Source organism: Strix aluco, chromosome 19, assembly GCF_031877795.1.
Source record: "Strix aluco isolate bStrAlu1 chromosome 19, bStrAlu1.hap1, whole genome shotgun sequence".
Classification (NCBI taxonomy): domain Eukaryota; kingdom Metazoa; phylum Chordata; class Aves; order Strigiformes; family Strigidae; genus Strix; species Strix aluco.
In genome coordinates this window covers 9247091-9253090 of record NC_133949.1, presented here as the reverse complement: position 1 = coordinate 9253090, position 6000 = coordinate 9247091, and the positions used below count along the sequence as shown (strand labels likewise).

General features: G+C 51.2%; 1 protein-coding gene across 5 annotated transcripts in view; it reads left to right on the top strand.

Annotated features, from left to right (window-relative positions):
* The first annotated feature begins 294 nt into the window (after positions 1-294).
* Positions 295-6000, top strand: part of POR (cytochrome p450 oxidoreductase) — a 31864-nt gene continuing 26158 nt past the window's right edge. The window contains exons 1-2 of one of the 5 annotated variants that reach the window (XM_074845768.1): positions 295-366; positions 2595-2730. The gene's annotated coding sequence lies outside the window, so the exon portion shown is untranslated. Of the gene's footprint in view, positions 367-1121; positions 2125-2591; positions 2731-6000 lie in introns of those variants that run through there. The other 4 variants (XM_074845772.1, XM_074845769.1, XM_074845771.1 and 1 more) reach the window with 4 other exon arrangements.

Below are 6000 nucleotides of genomic sequence, written 5' to 3'. Positions count from 1 at the left end.
CTAATCCTAACCCCTCCCCTGCACTCCCACCCTTCCCTGCACCCTGGCACCCCTGGCCGCTCCCGGAGCTCGCTCCCTGCCCCTCCCTTTGACCCCAGCACCCCGCCCTGCCTCTAACCCCGACCCCCCCCGGCGCTCCCTGTCTCTTTAAGGGCCCCTTACGCCGGGCGCACTGGGGCCGTACCAACCGCGCCGCCGCAGAGGGGGGGATCTCCACCGGCTCGCTCGCAGCCCATTGGCAGGCGGCGGGGGCGGAGCGTGAATCCCCCCCGCGCCTGTTCCCGAGTGGTACGACCCGCCCTACGTGCCGGCCGCGCCGGGGCTGCGGAGCGCCGCCGCCAGCGTCGGACGGGCCGGGCCGGGGCGGTGGGTGCTGCGGGGGGGACGGGGCTGCCGCTTCCCCGTGCTGGGGCGTGTGGGGCCGGGGATCGGGGGAGCCGGGGCCCTGTGGCTGAGGGGGGCTGGGGCCCTCTGTGGCTGAGGGGAGGCCAGGCTCAGGGGTCCCCTGTGGCTGAGGGGGCTGGGGCCCTCTGTGGCTGAGGGGAGGCCAGGCTCGGGGGTCCCCTGTGGCTGAGGGGGCTGGGGCCCTCTGTGGCTGAGGGGAGGCCGGGCCCAGGGGCCCGCTGTGGCTGAGGGGGGCCGCGCTCGGACACCTGGGTCCTCTGTGATGGAGAGGGGAGGGCCGGGGTGAGTGGATCTCCTGTTATATGAGGGGGACGACTGGTGTGGCTGGCCGCTGTTATTGGGAGGTCTGGGATGACTGGAGATCCCTGGGGGGGGCTGGCGTGAGTGGCCCCCCTGTTATCTGGGGGGAGGTTGATGTGACTGCACCCCTTGTTATTTGGGGGGACTGTGATGACTAGAGTGCCCTGTTATGGGGGTGTGACTGCCCCGCTGTTACTGGGAGGGGTGGTGTGACTGGAGTCCCCAGTATGGGGGGTGTGATGTAAGCGGGCCCCCTGCCACATGGGGGGTGTGGGGGGGTTCCACTCTCATGCTTGGCTCCCCGGGGGCTGTGGGGCAGGGGGCTGCCCAGCCCCCAGGTGGCAGGGTCCCCCCCACAGGGCTGAGGAGGGAGTGCAAGGCAGGGTGGGCAGCCTGGGAGAGGGGTGCTCCAGGGCGCTGCCTTGCTTCCACCATGCCAAAGGGTTACATATGCTTACCCCATCCCAGGCTGTTGCTGGTTAAAAGCCTTCAGTGAACTGACTTTTCTGGGCACTTCTCTGCAGAATGTTATTCCCAGCATCTAACTGACACCTTTGCTGCACGCTGGGTTGGTTTGCTGCTGTTCCACCTATTTCTCTTCATAAACTTCTGGGGTGTTGGAAGGCTGTTTACTCGTGCCTTTTCCTGATGGGATTGCTTTGGAGGTGAAGTTACTCCCTTAGGGAATGTGCTTGTCAAAGGAAATAATGGAAAACCCCCTGTTTGGGAATATTAAAGCTGCAGGGGGTGAAGAAACCTGGATCACAGTGTTGGGAGTTAGTCATCAGCGTGGAATTAATTCTCAGGAAGCTGTCTTACTTGCTAACCACAGCTGGTGCAGCTTGGGGTGTGCTTTGGTCTGACAGTGGTTAGACCATGGGTTAGCTTGGGTTAGCTTTCAGAGCGTGAAAAGAAATAGTCGTGTTTAGTGGAATGTGCATAGAGAAGAGGGATCACTGAGGTTTTCTGCCTGATGAGTGAGTCTGGAAAACTGAAGTGGATTTGTACTTTTACAGCTCTTTTTAAAAAGCAGAAACATATATCCAGTTGAGAAGGATCAGGTCTCTGTTTCTGAATTCTGAATGTGAAACAGTGTCAGCATTGGTGGGGGCATTCCTTCTTCCATAGTGCTTTATGCTTTGTGTGGACTGTAGTGAAGGAACAGTGTGGTTCAATATTTTTTTGTTCGCCAGCAGAGCTGTGCTTAGTGGGGTACACTGACACACACATCCCTTTTGCTAGATAGAAGGGAATGTACTTTCTTCCACTATTTCTGTAGTTCTCTGAGAAATCCTGATGAGGTGTTATTCACATGCCAAGCAAACTTGCTGATTAATCTGCTGCAGATGAGGAAATCAATGTTTTAGCAGGGAAGGGCTGGTGAGCCAGATCCCTCCTGGAGAACCTGACGTTGTCCCGGTACAGCTCTTGGTTTTTCTTCAGATGCATCTTTTGCTGGTTGATTGCAGTGAAGCAGGGTGTGCACATCACAGAGCATGTGGGTTTGAAGAGTCCTCTGTGTTGCACGTGGATGTGATGGTGCATGAGAAACTGTATTTGCAAAACACTTTCCCATAAAGCAGGGAGGATACCGGAGCTACAGGAAGAAAAAACCCTGACACAACCAAGCGCTTTATTTTAATATTCTAGTGTGAAAGCCTTGGAGAGTAAGGTGAAAAGTGGGCAGGAGGGAGGAGGTAGTGTCACACGGCTAGCTTAACTGTTAATTAGTCCTGCTCTAATTGTGACAGAGTAAAACCTCTTGCTTTGTCATCACTTTGCAGTTGCCTCCTGTTCAGTCAATAATCTCTGGGGTGGTGCTTTTTGGGTAGCCAGGGTTGAGCAAGGAAGTTCCCTCTGCAACTTTTATTTTGTTTCTTCCAAAGCAGCTGGAGGAGTTTGACGGGGCCGTACGACCAAAACTCCTTGCCTTGTCTTGAGGGAGGCTTTCTCTGCTGCTCACCACCCTTCGTGCTGGAGCTCACAGGCCCCATCAGCGCTTGCTTGCAGAACCATAGGTGCAAGGTAACCTCTTTCTTTTGAGTGCTGCAGGTTGTGGAGCATCTGTGGGTGCAGCTGGGTTTGGGGAGGGTGACTGGCAGCGAGAGCTGACAGACTGGGAGCGATGGTGTCTTTACCCAGTTCACCCGCAGCTAAGGTGGTACGTGGAACTGTGTCTGGACTGAAATCCCATTTGATCTTTACTCTCTCCTTTGGCTGTTGTGACACAGCCAAGATAAAATGTGCTTGCTCACTCCTGAAGGACTAGGGGAAAGGCTTCCCTGCTCAGGTCTGCACTCCAACCATCTCCTCCCCACCCTTTTCCTCTGGTATAAAAGAAAGCCACCTGGCAGTTTCCTCTGCTGACACTGAACTTTGTTCTGTTTCCTGACGTGGGCTTTCCTACCTCTAAAAACACAATTCGTAGAACTTGCATAAGTTGCTTTCCCAATGTGATCATTTGATCCACCTGGTGAGATTACTTTATATGTGCTATTGTTGAGAGTGAGTCACGAGCCCTGCAGTGACAGGTGCATGTCTGCCAAGATTGTTTTTTTTCATAGTTTGAAATTTCATACATCAGAACAAATAATTACAGACTGCTCATAATCTCTTGCTGCTTTTCCCCAAGTAAACATTCAAGTCAATTGTGTGTTACTGATGGCTCACAGAATCCGGAAGGAGGGGAAGAGGCTTCTCTAGGGCCACAAGTCCAAATTGTGGCTGAGTATGAGTTACAGTGGCAGATTATTGTAATATTCTTGCTTAGTTATCAGCCACTTCTGGGCCTCCAGTTCTTCCTTTGCAAGGAATAACGTAGAGTTATGATTAATTTTCCTTTCTGTCCTTCCTGTATGGAGTAGGAGATGGGGAGGTTCAGAGTTAAAGATGGGGTTGGATTTTTCTTCTTGGAAAATCTGGCTCTGACAGTGCATGTGCAAGTCTGCCAGTAAGGTTCAGTAACCAGTTTAGGGAGCTGGTAGGTCTGTCTTTGAGGCATTAGCAAGTATGCTGGATCTTGCTGCTTGGTTACCTATGAAATGCGTCTATTTACTTGCTTTCACGGGCCATTGTTAGCATCTCTCCATTCTAGCTAACTCCAAGCTTTGGAGGAGCAAGCTGATAAAATGCCTGCAAGGATTGTGCAAGCCCTGGTTGTGTAACAGGGCTGTATGCATAACCACTGGAGGTAAGAGGGGCAGCTCGTGTTACAAAGGGAAAGAAAAATCCTGTGTCAAGTATCTTCTGTTTATGTTGACCATATTGGGGTGGGAGTGTGGAGTTGGAGAGCTGCAGTTTTTGCAACTCAGGATCAGCCTTTAGCCTTTGACCCCACTTATTCCCTGCCCAGCTTGTCTGTTGTCCTGTAGCCTCATGTCCCTTTTTGGCATGGGGACATCTGCTTTGGGTACTGGATTGATGTTCTGGGGTCTGCTGGTGCATGCAGTTGCATGTGATTGCAGCAGGCTGGGCTGGGGAGTTGTCTATATTTCACAAATGTTTAAAAAAGTAAAATACAGTTCAGATTGCCTTACCCATAGCAGGCAGGGAGGTTCACAGGGGAGTTGCACACACTTTTAATGAGGCAGCCAGATGTGAAGCCTGGGTCTGGGATCAGGAGGACAGCTCTCTTGCTGAGTTACCATGTAATGTAAGGGTCGTGCAGTAACACCTCCTTCCCGTACAGCAACGCAGGAGACAGGTATGTAATGTCTGAAAAGCTTTCACATCCTCAGAGGAAAGCTACCTTATAAATACAAAAAGTCCTGGTTCCATACAAATAGTGCTTGGTTTTCTTTAGATAAATAAATACCCAAAACCTACTGTTCCAATCAGGTCTTTACAGTTCTTAAACCTTTGCAAGATCTATTTAACCATGTCCCTCTGATGCTCTTCCAGCCGTTAGTTTCAAAGGAAACCTCTGAAATGAGAACAACTTTGGAAGGTTTTGCTGTCCAAACTCTTCCTGGTGGAAGAGGTCAAAGTCTGTGGTTACCAAGCTGGTCTGTAGCACTCCCCTCCCTGTAGTGGCTGCAGGCAAAACCACAGCTTGTCCCATGAGCCCTCAACAAATGCAGGCAGGGGGAAAGCAAACAGCCTGTTTGGAGGAACGGAACTTCCAGCTGAGGCTGTGGCAGCATTGGGTACAACAGTTGCAGAAGAGGCTGCTGAAAAAATGCCATATTCCCCTCTTGAGCTTAAAAAAAACCATCTTCAGCAGGACCTGAACCATGCAAAATACATGTCTGAATGGGTTGCTCCTGAGGTTTTGCAGCGCAGCCCTCTGAGCAGTTGGTTTGACTGAGTAGTGCCCACGGTAGTTGGCAACAGGATGATCTAAAACTCCTGCAGCCTTATCCCAGCTCCTGAATACTGGTGGTCTTGAGAGCCTGTTCCTCTTCAAACGATGCCTGAAGCATGGTGCTCTGAGTTTTTCCCTCCTTGTTAGGGGAGGCTGGGGAACGGGATTAGTTAGCAGGGGGTTCAGTTTACCTGCCATTCTCAGGTTTTGTTTATCCTGTAATCCTGAACACTTGGTTTTTCTGTGCTGGCTCACGTTAATCTGCGTGAAGGAAGGTGTTCAGGTGCCTAAGCCAATGAGATGCCCCACATCCTTGTTTAAAGATTGAGAAATGGGCTTTTATCTGGTGAAAAGAAGTGTGCAAATTCCCTAACTCTGGGTTGCTTTCTTTTAAGGCAGCTTGGCAAGTTTTAATTGATTCTTGTGTTGAATAATGCCTCAAGTCCTTTGGTCTAGTGTACTGGACTCACTGCATAGCCCTGCCTTGGCATACCTGTAGGGTAGAGTTGCTTTCTGCCTCAGTAAAACCATTCCTCTTGTTGTTCTCTTCCTGCTTTTACAGCTGAGTTGCTGTCCTTGAATAAGACCTATTGGCCAGAAAAAATCCAAGCATGACAGTGAAAGTTCAAATATGCAGTCTTTCAAGCTCCAGATTGACTGATGCACGCTCTGCGTCTGCTTCATGCCTAAAATAGAAGTTCTGCTGACGTCTGAGCCCGTGTCAAGGTCTGGCTAGAAGAGACCTTGCACAATGAGAGTAATTTGTTCTGTTGTACCAAAAAAGCAGCTTTGAGCTGGGTGTGTGTTTCTTACCCCTGTTCAAGGTGCTGCTGCAGCCAAGTCCTCTGTTTAGAGTGGGGTTTCTGAGTTGCTGGAAGTGCTGAGAGGCCCGTGGAGAGTCACTTTCCCACTAGTGTGTGAAAAAGAGACTCTGCCTTCTTTGCACCCTTCTTCACTGAACTGGTGATGGTTAATGGGAAGTTGTGGGATGT